At 42.8% G+C, this 23192-nt stretch overlaps 1 long non-coding RNA gene across 1 annotated transcript in view; it reads right to left on the bottom strand.

Annotated features, from left to right (window-relative positions):
- LOC134350661 (uncharacterized) overlaps positions 1 to 23139 on the bottom strand; it is a 35320-nt gene extending 12181 nt beyond the window's left edge. The window contains exons 1-2 of the long non-coding RNA XR_010018955.1: positions 23051 to 23139; positions 22032 to 22201 (exon numbers count right to left, since the gene is read on the bottom strand). This is a non-coding gene — a long non-coding RNA (uncharacterized LOC134350661). The remainder of the gene's footprint in view (positions 1 to 22031; positions 22202 to 23050) is intronic.
- Positions 23140 to 23192: the final 53 nt, after the last annotated feature.

The following is a 23192-nucleotide window of genomic DNA, read 5'->3' as shown; positions in this document are numbered from 1 at the left end:
ATTTTTTGAATCTAATTCCTCCGGTTCCTTTTTTTTTTGACTGCCTGATGAGTCATCAGGCCTTCTCTTTTGCAGATGAACACAGATGAATCGGATCCTATTTTCCCTCAATATTTACATTTCCAACAGAATTTCTGGCTGAGTGTGAGAGTCATGTTTAGGCAATATTCATCAGTCAAAGATTTTGAAGGTTCCCTCATTGCCAACACCTAGACAAATGTAGCATTGTGCAAAAGTATCAGGCACATATATATAGCTAGGGTGTGTAAGACTTTTGCACAGTATTGTATTTGTCAATGTGGAGCAGAGAGCGAGTTTGTAAATTTGGCGGCAGCCAAGGATATTGTGAATGGCGAGAGTGGAGTGCTGCAGGAGGGGTGTGGGACAGGTGGCAGAGAAGGAGTGCCAGGGTTGGGAGTGGTGTGAGTGCAGACACACCCAGCCCTGAGACACCAGGCAGGGTCATTTGATTCCAAGCAATTGGTTATTGATCATTACAGAATGTCTCTCTGTCTTCCGCTCCCTCCCCTCTCCCTTCCATTTTTCCCAACCATGATTCCCCTCTTCCTGCCTTTTTCCTACTCTCAGTCCACAACAGAGACCCATATCAGATTCAGGTTTATCATCACTCACATATGTCATGAAATTTGTTTTTGTTGTGTGCAGCAGTACAATACAATATTACTACAGTACTGTGAAGAAGTCTTAGGCGTATGTATGTGTATATCTTAAGACTTTTGCACAGTACTGTAGGCTTGTCTCAATAGTGACATAGTGGTTAATGCACTAGCTGTATATTCCTCATACAGTTTGATGCAGTGCTGAACTATTGATATTGTTGGTCCTGTCTCTCTGATGGAGCTATAAACCAAGGCCCCTCTGTCCTCTCAGATGACTGGAAAGATCCCACGTGGCCACTCAGTTTTCTTCATGCCCCCAATGACTCTTGCCAATTTCTACAGATGCATTGATAGCATCCTATCCAGGTGGCAACTGCTCTGCCCAAGATGGTAAGAAATTGCAGAGAGTTGTGAACACCGACCGCCCAGTCCGTTGTCCAAACCAACCTCCCCTCATTTGACTCTGTCATCATTTCTGCTGCCGACATAATCAAGAACTCCTCCCATCCTAGCCGTTCTCTTCTCTCCCATCTCCCATTGGACAGAAGATACAAAATCTTGAGAGCATGTTCTGCCAGATTCAAGGACAGCTGCCATCCAACCATAATCAAAATGACTTCTTGTATACGAAAGGGTGAACTTTTGATCTCCCAAACTACTTTGTCATGGTATGTTGTCTGCCTGCCCTACACTTTCTCTGTAACTGTAACACTATATTCTGCATTCCATTTTTCTTTGTACTTCTAGCATGATAGAAACATAGAAAACCTACAGCACAATACAGGCCCTTCGGCCCACAATGCTGTGCCGAACATATACTTACCTAGAAATTACCTAGGGTTACCCATAGCCCTCTATTTTTCTAAGCTCCATGTACCTATCCAGGAGTCTCTTAAAAGACCCTATCGTATCCACCTCCACCACCATTGCTGGCAGCCCATTCCACACGTACTCACCACTTCTGCATTTAAAAAAAACAACTTACGTCTAACATCTCCTTTGTACCTGCTTCCAAGCACCTTAAAACTGTGCCCTCTTTTAGGCATTTCAGCCCCGGAAAAAAAGCCTCTGACTATCCACATGATCAATGCCTGTCATCATCTTATACACCCCTGTCAGGTCAACCCTCATCCTCCACCGCTCCAAGCAGAAAAGGCGAAGTTCACTCAACCTATCCTCATAAGGCATGCTCCCCAATCCAGGCAACATCCTTGTAAAACCCCTCCGCACCCTTTTTGTACTTTCCACATCCTTCCTGTAGTGCGGTGACCAGAACTGAGCACAGTACTCCAAGTGGGGTCTGACCAGGGTCCTATAAAGCTGTAACATTGCTTCTAGGCTCTTGAACCCAATCCCATGATTGATGAAGGCCAATACACCGTATGCTTTCTTAACCACAGAGTCAACATGCGCAGCAGCCTTGAGGGTCCTATGTACTCAGACCCCAAAATCCCTCTGATCCTCCACACTGCCAAGAGTCTTACCATTAATACTATATACTACCATCATATTTGACCTACCAAGATGAACCACCTCACACTTATCTGGGTTGAACTCCATCTGCCCAGTTTTGCATCCTATTAATGTCCCACTGTAACCTCTGACAGTCCTCCACGCTATCCACAACACCCCTAACCTTTGCGTCATCAGCAAATTTACTAATCCATCCCCCCACTTCCTCATCCAGGTCATTTATAAAGATCAAGAAGAGAAGGGGTCCCAGAACAGATCCCTGAGGCACACCACTGGTCACAGACCTCCATGCAGAATATGACCTGTCTACAACCACTCTTTGCCTTCTGTGTGTAAGCTAATTCTGGATTCATAAAGCAAGGTCCCCTTGGATCCCATGCCTCCTTACTTTCTCAATAAGCCTTGCATGGGATACCTTATCAACTGCCTTGCTGAAATCCATATACACTACATCTATTGCTCTAGTTTGATCAATGTGTTTAGTCAAATCCTCAAAAAAATTTAATCAGGCTTGTAAGGCATAACCTGCCTTTGACAAAGCCATGCTGACTGCTCCTAATCATATTACGCCTCTCCACATGTTCATAAATCCTGCCTCTCAGGATCTTCTCCATCAATTTACTAACCACTGAAGTAAGACTCACTGGTCTATAATTTCCTGGGCTATCTCTGCACACACTCTTGAATAAGGGAACAACATCTGCAACCCTCCAATCCTCTGGAACCTCTCCTGTCCCCATTGATGATGCAAAGATCATTGCCAGAGGCTCAGCAATCTCCTCCCTCACCTCTCACAGTAGCCTGGGGTACATCTCGTCCGGTGCTGGAGAATTACCCAACTTGATGCTTTCCAAAAGCTTCAGCACATCCTCTTTCTTAATGTATACATGCTCCAGCTTTTCAATCCACTGTCAGTCATCCCTACAATCATCAAGATCCTTTTCCATAGTGAATACTGAAGCAAAGTACTCATTAAGTATCTATGCTACCTCCTCCGATTCCATGCACACTTTTCCACAGTCACACTTGATTGGTCCTATTCTCTCACATCTTATTCTCTTGCTCTTCACATACTTGTAGAATGCCTTGGGGTTTTCCTTAATCCTGTTCGCCAAGCCCTTCTCATGGCCCCTTCTGGCTCTCCTAATTTCATTCTTAAGCTCCTTCCTGCTATGCTTATAATATTCCAGATCTCTATCATTACCTAGTTTTTTTGAACCTTTCGTAAGCTTTTCTTCTTGACTTGATTTTCAACAGCCTTTGTACACCACGGTTCCTGTACCCTACCATTCTTTCCCTGTCTCATTGGAATGTACCTATGCAGAACGCCACACAAATATCCCCTGAACATTTGCCACATTTCTTGCCGTACATTTCCCTGAGAACATCTGTTCCCAATTAATGCTTCCAAGTTCCTGCCTGATGGCTTCATATTTCCCCTTACTCCAATTAAACGCTTTCCTAATTTGTCTGTTCCTATCTCTCTCCAATGCTATGGTAAAGGAGATAGAGTTGTGATCACTGTCTCCAAAATGCTCTCCCTCTGAGAGATCTGACACCTGACCAGGTTCATTTCCCAATACCAGATCAAGTATAGCCTCTCCTCTTGTAGGCTTATCTACATATTGCGTCAGGAAACCTTCCTGAACACACCTAACAAACTCCACCCCATCTGAACCCCTTGATCTAGGGATATCAATATTTGGGAAATTAAAATCTCCCACCATGATAAACCTGTTATTATTATACCTTTCCAGAATCTGTCTCCCTATCTGGTCCTCGATGTCCCTGTTACTGTTGGGTGGTCTATAAAAACACCCAGTAGAGTTATTGACCCCTTCTTGTTCCTAACTTCCATCCACAGAGTCTCAGTAGACAATCCCTCCATGACTTCCTCCTCTTCTGCAGCCGTGACACTATCTCTGATCAGCAGTGCCACGCCCCCACCTCTTTTGCCTCCCTCCCTGTCTTTTCTGAAATATCTAAAGCCTGGCACTCTAAGTAACTATTCCTGCCCCTGAGCCATCCAAGTCTCTGTAACGGCCACAATATCATAGCTCCAAGTACTGATCCACGCTCTACGCTCATCAGCTTTGTTCATGATACTTCTTGCATTAAAGTAGACACATCTCAAACCATCAGTCTGAGCGCATCCCTTCTTTATCAGCTGCCTATCCTCCCTGTCACACTGTCTCCAAGCTTTCTCTATTTGTGAGTCAACCGCCCCTTCCTTCGTCTCTTCAGTTCGGTTCTCACCCCCCTGCAATTCTAGTTTAAACTCTCCCCAATACCCTTAGCAAACCTCCCTGCCACGATATTGGTCCCCTGGTATGATCTGTCCGGATGGCACACAAACAAAAGCCTTTGAGTGCATTGTCAGAATGTGACAATAATAAACTGACACGAACACTAACATTGTTATAATCTGAATTCTTCAAAGAGCAAATGAATATGTACATGACAGATAAGATGTGAGCAATTTCTTAGTGCCTTTATAAGATTGATTGCTTTGTTGCTTGTGAAGCAGGTCAATCTTTGCAAAACATCTAACCAATTTTATCCATATCTAAGTGGCTTAAAGGCAAGAACACTGAGTCATCTACAAATATTTCAGCAAAGAATTTCCTTGAGCTAGTGCTCTCCTGTGAGATTTTTTTTGTGTGACTACAACAGAGACCTTTCAGAAAGTTTTTCCCCCTCCAAATTATTGCATACATTATTTTAATGTAGTTGCTAGAAATCTGAAATAAAAGAGAATCTGGAAATGTACCCCAGGCAGTATCTGCAGAAACACAGAAATAGAATTAACCTAGATTAACCGGTCACCAAACCTAATCAGATCTGATAGAAATGGGAAGGGATGGTAATTTTGTCCCACTACAGTATAGGGTACCTTTTTCCATTCTCCCAATTTTCCTAGTGGTGTTGTATCTGTCCTGATGAGAAAATCTTAGCTCAGCATTTCCACAATGTCTTTTTCCTATAACTTTCCTCCACCAACTTTGGCATGGCTCCCAAATGCATCCATTCCGTATCCCGCACTTATCGAATCCTTTCTCATAGAAATTGTAGAGCGCAGAGGTGCTGCCTTTGACCCACCACATCCATGCCAATCTCTTTGTCCAACTACACTCATCCTATTTGCTTGTACTAGGATACGCTTCTCTGTCTTGCTGGTCTAAATGCCTCTTAAACATAGTGACTGTCTCTGTCTCTGACAAAGTGCTCGAGATACCAACCACCCTGCATTTCAATTTCCAGAGTTACTGTCTGACATGCTATTTCTAGTATCTATCAAATTCAGCATTTTTTTAATATATCTTTTCTGTTCTTATCCACATTCTCCTCTGGACAGATCATCCACAACTAACAAGCTTTCGCCACCCTCTCTCACCCTTTTGTTCTCCACACTGTCACAGATACTCTTTCTGTTCTCTCCACCCCTGTCCCTTGATCTTGAACTTTTCTTGGCTCTGATGGAAAGTTGCTGACCTGAAAACATTGACCCTGTCTCTTGTTTCTAATATGCTGCCTCTCCTGTCAGGCATTTCCTACATTTTCCTCCTTGAATTGCCACCTCCTCACTGATGCACAGTCAACCCAGTGCAGGGCGTAAAGTCAGAGAGTCAAAAAGTCATAAAGCAATACAGCACAGATACAAGCCCAATGTGCCCGTGCTGACCACGTTCTCTACCCAGTCCAATTTCCCCTTTCACCCATATTCCTCCAACTCCATGTACTCCATGCCCCCTTTTGATTAATAGAGACAGAAGAATTACTAAACTTTGAAGATGGCCCAGAGAAGGTTCATGTGAATAATGCTGGGAAAGGAAAGGTTAACGTATGGGGAGTGTTTGATGACTCTGGGCCTTTATTCACTGGAGTTTAGAAGAATGAGGGAGGGATTTCATTGAAACATACCAAATATTGAAGACTAGATACAGGACATGGAGAGGATGACTCCAGTAGAAGGGGAGTCTCGGACCAGAGGGCTCAGCCTCAGAATACAAGGACATGCCTTTAGAACAGAAATGAGATGGAATTTCATTAGCCAGAGGGTGGTGAATCTGTGGAATTCATTGCCACAGAAGATTGTGGAGGCCAAGTTACTGGGCAGATTTAAAGCAGAGGTTGAAAGTTTATTTATTAGTAAGGGCATCAAAGGTTACGGGGTTGAGAGGAATAGTAAAATCAGCCATGATCAAATGGTAGAGCATACCTGTTGGGCCGAATGGCCGGATTTTGCTGTATTGATTTATGGTCTAAGCAACAGAGATTATCAAATTCAAATTAATTTAAACAAGTGGATCAAATCTTTGAAGGATATCATTGCCATGTTAAATATGGTATCAAATGTTAAAGAATGTTTCCCTGAGGTTTTGGAACTGTTAACAATTCTATGTGCTTGGAATTAAGTATGAGTAGAAAGACTAGTCTATTCAGAGATTGAAAATTCACATTGCATGATGCACTACACAAAGCTAGAAAGTAATACTATGTATCCTGCTGAGGGCAGCAGAGTCCCCTTGGATGGCTCGCTTCTCTTCTCCCCTCCCCTCCCCCTACATAACTCCTATTCTGACCACAAGTCTAATAAGTAAGGTGAAAATGAAGGAAGCTGGACTTGGAGCGACTCTCTGATTATCAGATAGCATTAAAGAATTTTGGACTGTGCAGCTGTCTGCTATTTGAATCTGTTCCACCTTCTAGAGATTTCACTTGTTGCTAGCCATACTGTAACCCATTCTTGTAAACAGCACATAAAAACTGTACCCAGTACCATAAAAACAGCCTGCGTGGGTCTTCTATTCACTATGTCTGGATAACCCCAATCACTACTTCAGTAGAGCAACACTTTGATAACTTTGCACCATAATAAACATTTTTTTTGTTCTAATTGTATTCTTTCAGATAAAATTGTGTGTTATGTATGTTTAACCAATGCTTTTCTTGTGAATGTTGTGTGCCTATAATGCGGCTGCAAATAAGTTTTTCCATTGCACCTATGCATACCTGTCTGGTACTTGTGTATAGGACATTCAAATTGACTTTGGCTGCTCTGAAATAACAAGGAGTGTGCTTGTCCGCAGTGTCTTTTGCACTTCAGGATGTTATAAAGTGCTCTTCAGAAAGTGCATTGCTTTTAAAGTATAATGAATGTTGTCAGGTGGAAATCTTTGTACTTTTATAATTCATGAAAGGTGGTAACCAACTACACAACAAGCTTCACAAATGTGATCGTTGTTGAAGTGAAGCTGGTATGGGGATAAATATTAGACAGGATACTGAGATTCAGATTCCTATTCAGATTTAGATTTATTTATCACACATACATCAAAACATACAGCGAAATGTGTCTTTTGCTAACATACCCTAAGGACATACTGGAGGCAGCCTGCACATGTCTCCACACATTCTGGCACCAACTTCCCTGACCTTTGCCAGGATACCTGTGAGAGCAGGCAGGGCCATGGACCTCTGACTATGCAGTAGTCTAATGGAGCGTTGACCTCAAGTGTTTGGAGTAGTACCTACAACCCCTGAATCAGAGATTTTCTGTAATGTGGTAAATCAGGAATCACTATCAATATAGTAAAATTACCGTTTTGCTTAGTACTTATTTAAGGAAAAATGAGAGTTGCTGGGAATGCTGATATCCTTTGGAGTCGCAAAGAAGATGGCAAGAAACCTTCTTGAACCCTGTGGTGTCAGGTGAATTCAGCAGTTTGGCTTGCTGATGACTTAACGCTGAAGCTGGTATAACATCCAGTATGTGGAAAAAGGATCTAATGCTAGGATCTAGGCATCATCCCTGAAGAAGAAGATGGCAAAGTTTGTCATCGAAACGTCAGTTGTAATCGATAACTGTACCTGGCTGGAAGCCCAAGAAGGGTCTATTCAACATCCAGTATGTTACTTAACATGTTCACATATTTCAATCACGTCCTAATTCTCAGGGTATGGGCAAGACCTGACCTTTGCCATGTGCCCTGATCGCTTTTGTGACATTGGAGTTGGTGCTCTTGTTGAAGTGCAGTGGTTTGGTGTCCTTTTTGAGTGCACTTAATCAATCACCTTGCATATGAAACATTAGGCCCATCGAGTCTATGCCAGCTGTAAGGGGCATTTCCTTTAGTCCTTCTCTCCTTCTTATAGCCCACCATCCTATTCTCACTCATGTCCTCATCAACTCCTTGCTGATTCTACTACCACTGATTCACCCTAGGGATGATTGACAATGGCTGATTAACCTATCAACCAGCTCATCTTTGGGATGTGGGAGGAAAGAAGAGCTCCTGGGGGAAACCATGCAGTTACAGGGAGAATGGGCAAACTTCACACAGACAGCACCCGAAGTCTGAATCAAATCTAAGTTGCTGGGGCAGTGAATCGGTGGCTGTATCTCTGGGACTAGATGATCATATTGGGAGCATGCATGGGTTGGGCTGAAGGGCCTTGATCATGCTATGACACCATGACTACTTGCCACACTATTATGCTGACACAGGGCTGCAGGACATGGCAGTGCAAAGTGACCAAAGTAGTCACTGTTGCAAACAGACATTTCCCAAGAATAATCCCAGAACGAAGTGGCAATGTTAAACAGTCTTTAAAGTTGACAAGATAAGTTTGGAAAAAAAATATTTCCACTTTTGAGGGTGTTTGGTCAATGTAAAAGACATCATTGAATTTAGGAGAAACTTCTTTAGCTAGAGGACAGTGAGAACATGGAATTCGCTCCTGCAAAGTGGTCGTCTTATTGTAAGGCAGTGGCAGGTACTTATCAAGTCAAGTTGAATTTATTGTCATTTGCGCCATTTTGGCAATGTACAGGTACGGTGTAAAACTTGATTGCAACAGCATCACAGGCACGTACAGCACATTATGTACATTAGACATGTGCATATATTAGTGTCCATGTCTTGGAGTCTGTCGAGGCATCTGGTGTGACTGATGCTCATGTATACGAGAGTAGTTGAGGTGAGTTGTGCCAGTGCATGTAAGAGAAAGGTAGGCCATTAATAATAAGGACACAAGAAAGTAAGAGCAGGAGCAGCCACCAAGCCCCTCAAGCCTGCTCCCAATTCAATATGATCGTGGCTGATCTCTGATGGCCTCATCTTTTCTTCTGTGTCAGTTCCTTTTAACCCTCTGTTCCTTGATCTTTCAAATATTTATCAGTCTCCACCTTAAATATACCTAAAAATCTGGCTTCCATCACCTTCAAGGGCAGATAATTGCAAAGATTCACTACCCCCTAGAGAAAAGAAATTTCTCAGCACCTCTGTGTTACATAACTAGTCCCTTATTTTGCAATTCTGTCCCCTTTTCACACCTAATTCAGGATATTCCAAAATGTTTTACAGGCAAGGAAGTACCCAAGTTTCAACTGCAGTTTATGCCACAGATTCTCTCAACAAAAATTTTCATATATACACTGCCAAGCCTGAGATAGTCTTACTTCCTCAAGATATAGTGCAGATGTCTCATTGCTGGCACAGATTCCTAGTTAGTGCGCTCATCGTTGCAATCAATCCTTGTTTATACTGCTGATCTACTCTTGGGCACAGCCTTAGAGAAGACGAGCGTCTGCTTCCCCCATCTTTTGTAAACAATCTTGCACCATAGTTGGCTTACAGAATGTTCGATTTTACTTTCAAAAATGAGATAAATTTGATGTTTTTGTTCCTTCCCTGTTCTTGGCAGTTCCTGGCCTCCATAACATACACTCTAAGCAAAAACTTTCTTTTCAGTTCAACAGCTTTCCCTTCTATGCATTTGATTCTGACTGAGATTTATCAAGGCAGCTAAGAAAGGGAGAGTTTTGCCCAGCTGCAGGTATTTTTAATTACTTTTTCTCAAATAAATTTTACTACCAAGCCTGTCTCTGATTGCCTCAAGATAGTGAGCAGTGAGCCACTGCAGAAAGTGCAGAGACGTTTGTGCAGCAGTTGATACAACCTGCAAAACTCACCATGTGCGGAGATGTAGATGGATTTCTTCCTTCAGAGGGCTGTGAACTTTTGGGACTTTCAGAATCAGATTTAATATCACTGGCATATATTGTGAAATTTGTTGTTTTGCAGCAGCAGTACATTGTAATACACAGTAATGAGAACTGTAAATTACCATAAGAAATATATATATTTAAAAAGTAGTGCAAAAAGAGGTGGAAAAATACTAAGGAAGTTTTCGTGGGTTCATTGTCCATTTAGAAATCTGATGGCAGAGGGGAAGAAGTTGTTCCTGAAATGTTGAGTGTGTATTTTCAGGCTCCTATGCCGCCTCCTTGATGGTAGCAATGAGAAGAGGGTATGTCCTAGGTGATGGGGGTCCTTAATGATGGATACTGCCTTTTTGGGGCATTGCCTTTTGAAGGTGTCCTGGATGCTGGAGAGGTTAGTGCCCATGATGAAAATGGCTGACTTCACAACTTTTTGCAGCTTTTTTCAATACTGTGCAGTGGCCCTTACATACCAGACGGTGATGCATCAGTTTGAACGCTCTCCACAGTACAACTGTAGAAATTTGCGAGTGTCTTTAGTGATGTACCAATTCTCCTCAAACGCCTAATGAAATATAGCCACTGTCATGCCTTCTTTGTAATTGCATCAATGTGTTGGGCTCATGATAGATCCTCAGAGACGTTGACACCCAGGAACTTGACACTGCTCACACTTCCTTCAAAGAGCTGTAAAAGCAGAGCCAGTGAATGCATTCAGGACTAAAGCAGACTACCTTTTGATCCAAAAGGAGTTGAGAATCCTGGTGAATAAACTGAAAAGTGGTGTTGAGGTCATGATCACACTAGCCATAATCTTGTTGAACAACTGAACATACTCAAAGGCTTAATACCTATTCTTCCTCCTATATCTTATGTACTCAAGAATTGGCCACGTTGCTGCGGTGTGAAGTCAGACTGGCAAGGGTGAGCAAGCTTCCTCCTCTAAAAAAGTGCAGTGAAACTCTTCAGATTTTAAAAGAATTCCATTAGTTTCATTCTGTCATTGCCGATATTAGCTCTTTAATTCATATGTAAATTAACTGGATTCAATCCAAACTTTAATGTGAGATTAGGACTCTAAAAACTCTAGGTATTAGTTACTGTATCTCTGGTCTATTAAACTTCTTGATTATTAGTCCAACTAAAAAAAAAGTTATAAAACTGTATCCAAATGAATTTGAGAATCCTTCCATAGATAAGGGCAGTTAGAATAGTTCCTCCTGTATTCAACCCTGACCTTGGGCGCTGTTTGTGCAGAGTTTACAGATTCTTTCTATCATAGGTTTCTGCTCACATTCCAAAAAATGTCTTAATTAGCCACTATAAATTACCTGTGGTGTGCGTGAGTGATCGGAGATTTGAAGCAAATTGATGGGTCTGTGGAGAGGATCTGAAGTAAAATAAGGAGAGGAGGAATAGATCTGATAGCATCTCCGGGAGGTCCCTCAAGAAGGCAGCGGCTATCATTCAAAGGTTACCACCATCCAGGCCATGTGCTCTTCTTAATGCTTCTGTCAGGTAGGAGGATACAGAAGTCTGAATTCCCACACCACCAGGTTCAGGAACAGCTACCTTCCCACAATCATCAGGTTCCTGATCCATCCTGCACAACCCTAACCTTGCCTCAGCAACAGAAAATTATGGATCACCTCGTGCACTACATGGTTCTCTGTGGAGTCTTATTTTTTGTACCAAGGTCTTTTGTTTTCTCTCTTAATTGCCTTGTATAATTTATATTCTGTGTGTTGTCTGAGCCTACGTGCCAATGATGCTGTGGTGAGCAAGTTTCTCATCGTTCTTGTGTACGTGACAATTAACTCCACTTGACCTGACTTGGATAAGTCCCCAGGAGCCAGAATGGATCCGATGGACTAAATGGCCTTCTCCTGTGTTATAAAGTGTATCAAATGGACTTTTGTAAATGGAAGGGTTGAGCCTTTTAGTTGCCAAAGCTCTTTAAACAGCTGCAGCAGGTTTTAAGTTTTCTCTTTCCTCTATAGCCAGCTTGGTATGCAGACAGGAACTCAGCATGAATGCTGTTGGCTTCACCCCAGATAATTCTGGTGGGATCGATCCCATTGATCCCGTGACACAAACTGGTGGGATCTGCCCAGCAAACACATCTGTCGCAGTTGGGAATTTCGAATATCTTTTAAGTGTTTTCTGATTTTGCTTCACCTCCGGCTTTTTGGAAAACCTTACCACAGAGAAGGAGGCTATTGAACCAGTCATAACGGTGCCAGTTCTTTGAAGAAATCCTCCAGTCCAGCAACCCCCACTTTCCCTCAGGAGTCTGGTAGACTGCAGTTCTGAGGATTCATACTTTTAACTTGATACTCATTTATCATCGTCACATGTAGTGAGATACAGGGAAAGACTGAATGCCATCCAGGCAGATAATGTCATATATAATTACATCAAGGTGATAAAAAAGAAAACAGATTGCTGAATCTGTTGTTACAGAGGAAGGGCTCCTTAGAGACCATGTTAAGGAAATGGAGCCGTAGCTTGATGATCTTTGGCAATGAGGAGATGATAAGAGCTACAGGAAAGTAGTCACCCCTAATTTGCAGGAGGCAGGTACGTGAGTGACTGTCAGAAGAGGGAGAGAGAATAAGCAGTGCTGTGGCCCTTCCCCTCAATAATAAGTATATCACTTTGGATACTGTTGGGGGGGGGAATGACCTACCAGGGAGAAGCCACAGCAAACAGGTCTGTGGCACTGAATGCGGCCCTGTGGAAGAGAAGGGAGAAGGAGAAGGGAGAAGAAGAAGTGTGCAGTAGTGATAGGGGATTCCATAGTTAGAGAGCGTAGAGGAGATTCTGTGGATGTCAACAGGACACCTGGATGGTATTTTGCTTCCCAGGTGCCAGGGTCAGGGACGTCTCGCAGCATTCTGAAGGAGGTGGGTGAGCAGCCGGAAGTCGTGGTGCATATTGGTACCAACGATATTGGTGGAGAATGGAAGGAGGTCCTGAAGAGAGAATAGAGGGAGTTAGGTAGAATGCTGAAAAGCAGGACCTCCAAGGTAGTAATCTCTGGATTGCTGCCTGTACGTCACACCAGTGAGGGTAAGAGTAGGATGATTTGCCAGATGAATGTGTGGCTGAGGAACTGGTGCAGAGGGCAGGATTTCAGATTTCTGGATCACTGGGATTTCTTCTGGGGAAGTTAGGACCTGTACAAAAGGATGGATTATACCTGAACCTGAGGGGAACCAATATCCTTGCAGACAAGTTTGTGAGAGCTATTGAGGAGGGTTTAAACTAATATGACAGGGCGATGGGAACCAGACTAACAGGGCAGAGAATGGAGCAATTGGTACACAAGTACATGTAGTGTGTAGTGAGGCTGTGAGGAAGGACAGACAGATTATAGGCAAAATTGCAGTCAGTGGGATGAGTTGTAACGTGGGGGAAAAATTGAAAAGGGTGATGAATATAGGACTGAAGGTGTTATATTTGAATGCATGCAGTATATGGAATAAGGTAGATGATATTGTAGTGCAATTAAGAGATTGACGGATATGACATTGTGACACTGAGTCATGGCTGAAAGAAGATCTGTGTTGGGAGCTTACCATCTGAGAATACACTTTGTATTGAAAGGACAGGCAGGTAGGCAGAGGGGGTGGGGAGGTTCTATTGGTAAAAAATGAAATCAAATCCTGTGAAAGAAGTAAGATAGGACCGGAAGATGCAGAATCTTTGTGGGTAGAGTTAAGAAATGGCAGTGGTAAAAAGACTCTGATGGGAGTTATATACAGGCCTTCAAATAGTACACAGGATGTGGGATACAAATTATAACAGCAGATAGAAAATGCATGTAAAAAGAGCAATGTTATGATAGTAATAGGGGTTTTCAATGTGCAGGTAAATTAGGAAAATCAGGTTGGTGCTGGATCCCAAGAGATGGAATTTGTAGAATGCCTACGAGATGGCTTTTTAGAGCAGCCTGTGGTTGAGTCCACTAGGTGAAAGGCAATTCTAGATTGGGTGTTTTGTAATGAACCAAATTTGATTAGGGAGCTTAAGGTAAATGAATGCTGAGGAGGCAGTGATCATAATTTGATAGATTACACCCTGCAATTTGAGAGGGAGAAGCTAAAGTCAGTATCAATATTACAGTGAAGTAAAGGGAGGCATGAGAGAGGAACTGGCCAAAGGTGTTTGGAAGGGGACACTAGCAGGGATGACAGCAGGACAACAATGGTTGGACTTTCCAGGGGCAATTCGTAATGCATAGGACAGATATATCTCAATGGTGAAGATGTATTCTAAAGGGAGGTTGAGGTAATTATGGCTGACAAGGGAAGTCAAAGACGGCAAAAAAGCAAGAGTACAATATAGTGGGAAGTTTGAGGATTAGGAAGTTTTTTAAACCACAGAAGGCAACTGAAAAGTGAGGAGAGAAAAGATGAAATAGGAAGGGAAGCTAGCCAATAATATAAAAGAGAACACCAAAAGATTTTTTTTCAAGTATTTAAAGAGTAAAAGAGAGGCGGGAGTGGATATCAGACCACTGGAAAATGATACTAGAGAGGGAGTCATTGGGGACAAAGAAATGGTGGAGGAACTTAATAAGTATTTTGCGTCAGTCATCACTATGGATGACACGAGCAGTGTGCCAGAAATTTAAGAGTGTCAGGAAGCAGAAGTAAGTGTTGTCGCTATTAATAAGAGAGGGTGCCTGGGAAGATGAGAGGTCTGAAGGTAGGTACTGTAAATCACCTGGACCAGATGGAGTACACCCCAGGGTTCTGAAAGAGGTAACTGAAGAGACTGTGGAGACATTAGTAATGATCTTTCAAGAATCACTAGATTCTGGAATCGTTCTAGAGGACTGGAAAATTGCAAATGTCACTCCACTACGTAAGACGAGAAAGAGGCAGAAGAATGGAAAATATCACCCAGTTAGCCTGACTTCAGTGGTTGGAAAGATGTTAGGGGGCATTGTTAAGGATGAGGTTTTGGGGTTCTTGGAGGCACGTGATAAAATAGGCCAAAGTCAGCATGGTTTCTTTGAGGGGATATCTTGCCTGACAAATCTGTTGCAATTCTTTGAGGAAATAACAGGCAGAATAAACAAAGGATGTTATTTACATGAATTTTTAGAAGGCCTTTGAGAAAGTGCCACACATTAAGCTGCTTAACAAGATAAGAGCCCATGGTATTGCAGAAAAGACACGAACGTGGACGGAAGATTGGCTGATCTGCAGTGGTTGGCTCCCAGTGACTAGTGTTGTTCTGCAGGGATCGGTGTTGGGACCACGTCTCTTCGCATTTTATATCAATGATTTGGATGATGGAATTGCTTGCATTGTGGCAAAGCTTGCAGGTGATAGGAAGACAGGTGGAGGAGCAAGTAGTGTTCTGGAAGTGGGAAGTTGGGAGAAGGACTTAGACAGACTGTGATAACGGTCAAAGAAGTGGCAGATGGATTATAGTGTAGGAAAGTGTATGGTCTTCCACTTCAGTGGAAGGAATAAAGGTGTAGACTATTTTCTAAATAGAGAAATAGAGGAAAATTCTCTAATTGGAGAGAAAATACAAAAATCAGAGGTGCAAAGTGTCTTTGGAGACCTTGTGTAGGATTCCCTAAAGGTTAACTTGCAGGTTAAGGCAGTGGAAAGAGAGGCAGATGCATTCATTTAAAGAGGTCTAGAATATAAGGGCAAAGATGTGATGCTGAGGCTTTATAAGGCATTTGTCAGATTGCACTTGGAGTATTGTGAGCAGTTTTGGGCCATTTATCTAAGAAAATATGTGCTAGCGTTGAAGAGTGTCCAGAGGAAGTTTATGAGAATGATTCTAGGAATGAATGGGTTAACGTATGAGGGGCATTTGATGGTTCTGAGCCTGTACTCACCTGGAGTTTAGGAGAATATTTGAATCAAATATTGAAAGGTCTGGATAGAGTTGGATGTAGGGAAGATGTTTTATATATTGGGTGGGAGTAGGACCAGAGGGCACAGCGTGACATTCATTTAGAATGGAGTTGAGGAGGAATTTCTTCAGCCAGAGGTAGTGATTCTGTGGAATTAATTACTGCAGGTGGCTATGGAGGCCAAATTATTGAGTATATTTAAAGCAGAGGTTGATAGGTTCTTGATTAGATAGGGCGTCAAAGGTTATGGGAAGAAGGCAGGAGAATGAAGTTGATGGGGAATAATCAATCAGCCATGATGGAATGATGGAGCAGATTTGATAGGCCAAATGGCCTAATTCTGCTCCAACGACTTATGGTCTTATGTGCAGTGAAGGTAAACAAACAAATTATAAAAGCCAAGACAAGGTAGATTGGGAGATAAAAGAGTTCAACCTTTATCATATGAAAGGACTATTCAAGAGTCCAATAACAGTGGGATAGAGGATATCCTTGAGCTGGTAGAACATGCTCTCAAGCTTTTGTGTCCTCTGTTTGATGGAGGGAAGAGAGAATGGCCAGGTAGGAGGGCCATTGATTAGGTTAGCCGCCCTCCTGAAGCAGTGGGAAGTGTATGCAGTTAATGGACAAACGGTTCATCATTGTTAGATGACACAGTTAGTCAGAGCCACTGCCTCATAGTGACTGAGGTCTGGGTTGAATTGTGACCTCCCTTGCCGTGTGGAGCTTGCATGGTCTCTCCAGTTTCTTCCCTCATCTGAAAGACATTTGGGTTACTTGGCTAATTGACCACTGTAAATACCCCCTAGTATATAGTTGAGTGGTAGAATCTGGGTAGGAGTGGGGGAATTGATGTAGGATTCATGCAAAAATGTTGGTGATTGGTACAGACTGTTTTAGTGCCTCATCTTTCCATGTCTGTGTATATATATAAGGTGTATATCAAAGGAGAAGGGCAAAAGCTTTAAGAGGGGTTTTGAAAGCTGAATTATAATTGCCATGGGCCTGGTGTTAGAAGCCTGGGGCAGCCCAGAAGGTAGAAATTGCAGTCGGGGTCCTGGCTGGTTTTATTGACAAGGCAAAGAGGAAGCTCTACACCATGATGAGATCTTGTTGGACTCGGAGCCAAAACACACAGAAGGTAAACTGTTACAAGTTAGGATTCAAGCAGCATTGTTCAAGACCAGTTGATCAGAATTCTGCATTTAACGTACTGATGTTCCTTCATACTTCTTAAAAATTCTTCATCAGGTATGAAAGGAACTAATTTTCACTGCCATGGCTAATATTAAACCTTGGCAGCCACAATAGTATTCCACTAAGAAATCTTTTGGCAACTGGCTTCCCTTCCTCATTAAAATCAAAAACAAGTTTACTAGTAGTTTATTTCAGGCAGAAACTATAGCAACTGTTGAATAATGGAGCTTATTTTATGAAAGTTTATTTTCCTCGTCAGCATTTTATGAAAATTTGTTTTCCTCTTCAAGATAATGCATCACCAGAATTAAAGGCAGGAGTTTCATTTTCCAAGTACTGTTAGGGTTTGTTTAGATGAAATTTAAACAAATGTTCTATCAAGTCTGACTCAAGGTGGCAAAATAACCCATCATGTGGTTTTACACTGCAGCCAAACACATGCAAAACACATCACCCTTAATCCGTGAAGTTATGGACTATCACATAAATAAGCAAGAGCAGGAAATGACAGGCATTCTGCAGGAAGTGAGGACATGAAAGTGCAAACTTTACTGTGTGAATAGCAGAAAAATAGGCCATTTGGCCCATCACCAGTTTCCCCTCAGATCATTGTTTATCCTGTTAGATCCAGAGACAATGTTGTCCAGAAGATTCACTTTGCAAGTCAAGAATGAAGTGCAAATCTTATAATTGCAACCATTTTGTTAGAGCTCATTAAAATGGAAGTCAGGGAGTGTCACTCATACCAGTTTGCATATAAAATGAAGTAACAAAGAACCTCATGCTCTTCCTTTCGACTGAAAACCCATCTAAAGTGGTTAGATGAGGGAATCTAACACAAAAGGTGCTGTCTGAGTTACACTTCAGTTTTACAAATGAAGAAACTGCATAAGTATAGAGCCAAACAGGTGATTATACAAACGTACAAGCAAGCATAAAGCTAAAGATACAATATAATGATTTGGACCCCAATCCAACACCATTTTCCCCTTAAATCTGTTACTGCTGTTCCACTCAACTACAGCCAGGTTCCACCGTTATAGAACACCACAGCACTGAAACAGACTCATTAGCCCATCTAGTTTATGCTGAACCATTAATCTGCCAGTCCCACAAACCTGCACCCAGATCATAGCTCTCCTTATCCCTCCCATCCATACACCTATCCAAATTTCTCTTAAGTACTGAAATCAAACCCTTGCACTGGCAGCTTGTTCCACACTTTCATCACCTTCCGAGTGAAAAAGTTCTCCCTCATTGTACACATTAAACATTTCACCTTTCACCCCTAACACATGACCTCTAGTTGTAGTCTCACCCAAACTCAATGGAAAAAGCCTGCTTACATTTACCCTTTCCGTATCTTCATCATTTTGTATACCTCTTTCAAATCTCCCTTTAATCTTCTACGTTCTAGGAAATAGTGTCTTAACCTACTCAACTTTTCCCAATAATTCAGGTCCTCAAGTCCCAGCAACATCCTTGTAAATTTTGTCTGCATGCTTTCAATCTTATTTGCATCTTTCCTGTAGGTAGGTGACACAATACTCCATATTAGGCTGCACCAACATCTTATACAATTTCAACGTAACATCCCAATTCATGTACTCAATACAGTGCCTAGAAAAGGTATTCGCCCCCTTGGAAGTTTTCATGTTTTATTAACATAGAACATAGAATAGTACAGCACAGTACAGGCCCTTCGGCCCACAATGTTGTGCCGACCCTCAAACCCTGCCTCCCATATAAGCCCCCACCTTAGATTCCTCCATATACCTGTCTAGTAGTCTCTTAAACTTCACTAGTATATCTGCCTCCACCACTGACTCAGGCAGTGCATTCCACGCACCAACCACTCTCTGAGTAAAAAACCTTCCTCTAATATCCCCCTTGAACTTCCCACCCCTTACCTTAAAGCCATGTCCTCTTGTATTGAGCAGTGGTGCCCTGGGAAAGAGGCGCTGGCTATCCACTCTATCTATTCCTCTTATTATCTTGTACACCTCTATCATGTCTCCTCTCATCCTCCTTCTCTCCAAAGAGTAAAGCCCTAGCTCCCTTAATCTCTGATCATAATGCATACTTTCTAAACCAGGCAGCATCCTGGTAAATCTCCTCTGTACCCTTTCCAATGCTTCCACATCCTTCCTATAGTGAGGTGACCAGAACTGGACACAGTACTCCAGGTGTGGCCTAACCAGAGTTTTATAGAGCTGCATCATTACATCGCGACTCTTAAACTCTATCCCTCGACTTATGAAAGCTAACACCCCATAAGCTTTCTTAACTACCCTATCGACCTGTGAGGCAACTTTCAGGGATCTGTGGACATATACCCGAGATCCCTCTGCTCCTCCACACTACCAAGTATCCTGCCATTTACTTTGTACTCTGCCTTGGAGTTTGTCCTTCCAAAGTGTACCACCTCACACTTCTCCGGGTTGAACTCCATCTGCCACTTCTCAGCCCACTTCTGCATCCCATCAATGTCTCTGTGCAATCTTTGACAATCCTCTACACTATCTACAACACCACCAACCTTTGTGTCATCTGCAAACTTGCCAACCCACTCTTTTACCCCTACATCCAGGTCGTTAATAAAAATCACGAAAAGCAGAGGTCCCAGAACAGATCCTTGTGGGACACCACTAGTCACAATCCTCCAATCTGAATGTACTCCCTCCACCACCACCCTCTGCCTTCTGCAGGCAAGCCAATTCTGAATCCACCTGGCCAAACTTCCCTGGATCCCATGCCTTCTAACTTTCTGAATAAGCCTACCGTGTGGAACTTTGTCAAATGCCTTACTAAAATCCATATAGATCATATCCACTGCACTACCCTCATCTATATGCCTGGTCACCTCCTCAAAGAACTCTATCAGGCTTGTTAGACATGATCTGCCCTTCACAAAGCCATGCTGACTGTCTCTGATCAGACCATAATTCTCTAAATGCCTATAGATCCTACCTCTAAGAATCTTTTCCAACAGCTTTCCCACCACAGACATAAGGCTCACTGGTCTATAATTACCTGGACTATCCCTACTACCTTTTTTGAACAAGGGAACAACATTCGCCTCCCTCCAATCCTCCGGTACCATTCCCGTGGACAATGAGGACATAAACATCCTAGCCAGAGGCTCAGCAATCTCTTCCCCCGCCTTGTGGAGCAGCCTGGGGAATATTCCGTCAGGCCCTGGGGACTTATCCGTCCTAATGTATTTTAACAAATCCAACACCTCCTCTCCCTTAATATCAACATGCTCCAGAACATCAACCTCACTCATATTGTCCTCACCGTCAAGTTCCCCCTCATTGGTAAATACTGAAGAGAAGTACTCATTGAGGGCCTCGCTCACTTCAGAGCCTCCAGGCACATCTTCCCACCTTTATCTCTAATCAGTCCTACCTTAACTCCTGTCCTTCTTTTGTTCTTCACATAATTGAAGAATGCCTTGGGGTTTTCCTTTACCCTGCTCACCAAGGCCTTCTCATGCCCCCTTCTTGCTCTTCTCAGCCCCTTCTTAAGCTCCTTTCTTGCTTCCCTATATTCCTCAATAGACCCATCTGATCCTTGCTTCCTAAACCTCATGTATGCTGCCTTCTTCCACCTGACTAGATTTTCCACCTCACTTGTCACCCATGGTTCCTTCACCCTACCATTCTTTATCTTCCCCACCGGGACAAATTTATCCCTTATGTCCCGCAAGAGATCTCTAAACATCGACCACATGTCCATAGTACATTTCCCTGCAAAAACATCATCCCAATTCACACCTGCAAGTTCTAGCCTTATAGCCTCATAATTTGCCTTTCCCCAATTAAGAATTTTGCTGTCCTCTTTGATTCTATCCTCTTCCATGATAATGCTAAAGGCCAGGGAGCGGTGGTCACTGTCCCCCAGATGCTCACCCACTGACAGATCTGTGACCTGACCCGGTTCATTACCTAGTACTAGATCTCGTATGGCATTCCCCGTGGTTGGCCTGTCCACATACTGTGACAGGAATCCATCCTGGACACACTTAACAAATTCTGCCCCATCTAAACCCTTGGAACTAATCAGGTGCCAATCAATATTAGGGAAGTTAAAGTCACCCATGATAACAACCCTGTTATTTTTGCACCTTTCCAAAATCTGCCTCCCAATCTGCTCCTCTGTATCTCTGCTGCTACCAGGGGGCCTATAGAATACCCCCAGTAGAGTAACTGCTCCCTTCTTGTTCCTGACTTCCACTCATATTGACTCAAAAGAGGATCCTGCTACATTACCCACCCTTTCTGTAGCTGTAATAGTATCCCTGACCAGTAATGCCACCCCTCCTGCCCTTTTTCTGCCCTCTCTATCCCTTTTAAAGCACTGAAATCCAGGAATATTGAGAATCCATTCCTGCCCTGGTACCAGCCAAGTCTCTGTAATGGCCACTACATCATAATTCCATGTATGTATCCAAGCTCTCAGTTCATCACCTTTGTTCCTGATGCTTCTTGCATTGAGGTACACACATTTCAGCCCTTCTACCTTACTGTCTTTACACCGTTTATTCTGCTTCTCTTTCCTCAAAGCCTCTCTGTATGTTAGATCTGGCTTTACTCCATGCACTTCTTTCACTTCTCTATCGCTCTGGGTCCCATCCCCCTCACAAATTAGTTTAAACCCTCCTGAACCATGCTAGCAAACCTACCTGCAAGGATATTGCTCCCCCTCGAGTTCAGGTGCAACCCATCCAATCTGTACAGGTTCCACCTTCCCCAGAAGAGATCCCAATGATTTAAAAATCTAAAACCCTGCTCCCTGCACCAACTCCTCAGCCATGCATTCAACTGCCATCTCCTCCAATTCTTACCATTTCTGTCACGTAGCACTGGCAGCAAGCAAAATTGAATCACAGTCCTGCCGAAGGATTTTGGCCCGAAACGTCGACTGTACTTTTTTCCATAGATGCTGCCTAGCCTGCTGAGTTCCTCCAGCATTTTGTGGGTGTTGCACAGTGGATTTAATTTGGCTTTTTTGGCACTGATCAACAGAAAAAGACTCTTTTGTGTCAAAGTGAAAACAGATCTCTACAAAGTGATCTACAAACGTTTGTAAATTAATTACAAGTATAAAACACAAAATAATTGATTGCATAGATATTCACCCCCTTCAAGTCAGTATTTAGTAGAAGCACCTTTGGCAGCAATTACAGCCTTGTGTGGATAGGTCCCTATCAGCTTTGCACATCTGGACACTACAACTTTTCCCCATTCTTCTTCACAAAACTGTTCAAGCTCTGTCAGATTGCATGGCGATCGTGAGTGAACAGCCCTTTTTGGGTCAGGTCTAGCCACAATTTCTCAATTATGGACTCTGACTTGGCCACTCCAGGACATTAATTTTGTTGTTTTTAAGTCATTCGTTTGTAGCTTTGACTTCATGCTAGGTGTTATTGTCTTGCTGGAAAACAAATCTTCTCCCAAGTTGCAGTTCTCCTGCAGACTGTACTAGGGTGTATCTGCACTTGTGCCACCCCCCGCCCCTGGCCCTCCCTCTGCCACCTGTCCTGCACCCCTCCTGCAGTGCGCCACCCTTGCCATTCCTAACATGCTTTGCTCCTGCCAGATTTATAAACTTGCGTCCTGCTCCACATTGACAAATTCAATACCGTCCAAAAGTCTTAAGTACTGAATATATATATATATATATATACATACACACACACATACACATACAGAGCTGTATATATGTACCCAAGACTGTTGCACAGTACTGTACCCTGGTCAGTCCCCCAAAAGTACAACACCTCTCACTTGTCTGCATTAAATTCAATCTGCTATTTTTCAGCCCAGCTGATCCAGATCCTGCTGCAAGCTTTGATAGTCTTACCTTGCTGTCAACTATACCCTCAATCTTGGTGTCATCCACAGATTCGCTAATCCTGTTACCACATTATCATCCAGGTCATTGATCCCTGCAGCACACCACTAGTCACAGGCCTCCAGTCAAAGACAATTGTCTACTACTCTCT

The sequence above is a fragment of the Mobula hypostoma genome, chromosome 1 (assembly GCF_963921235.1).
Source record: "Mobula hypostoma chromosome 1, sMobHyp1.1, whole genome shotgun sequence".
NCBI lineage: Eukaryota > Metazoa > Chordata > Chondrichthyes > Myliobatiformes > Myliobatidae > Mobula > Mobula hypostoma.
This window is presented reverse-complemented; position numbering and strand designations above follow the sequence as displayed.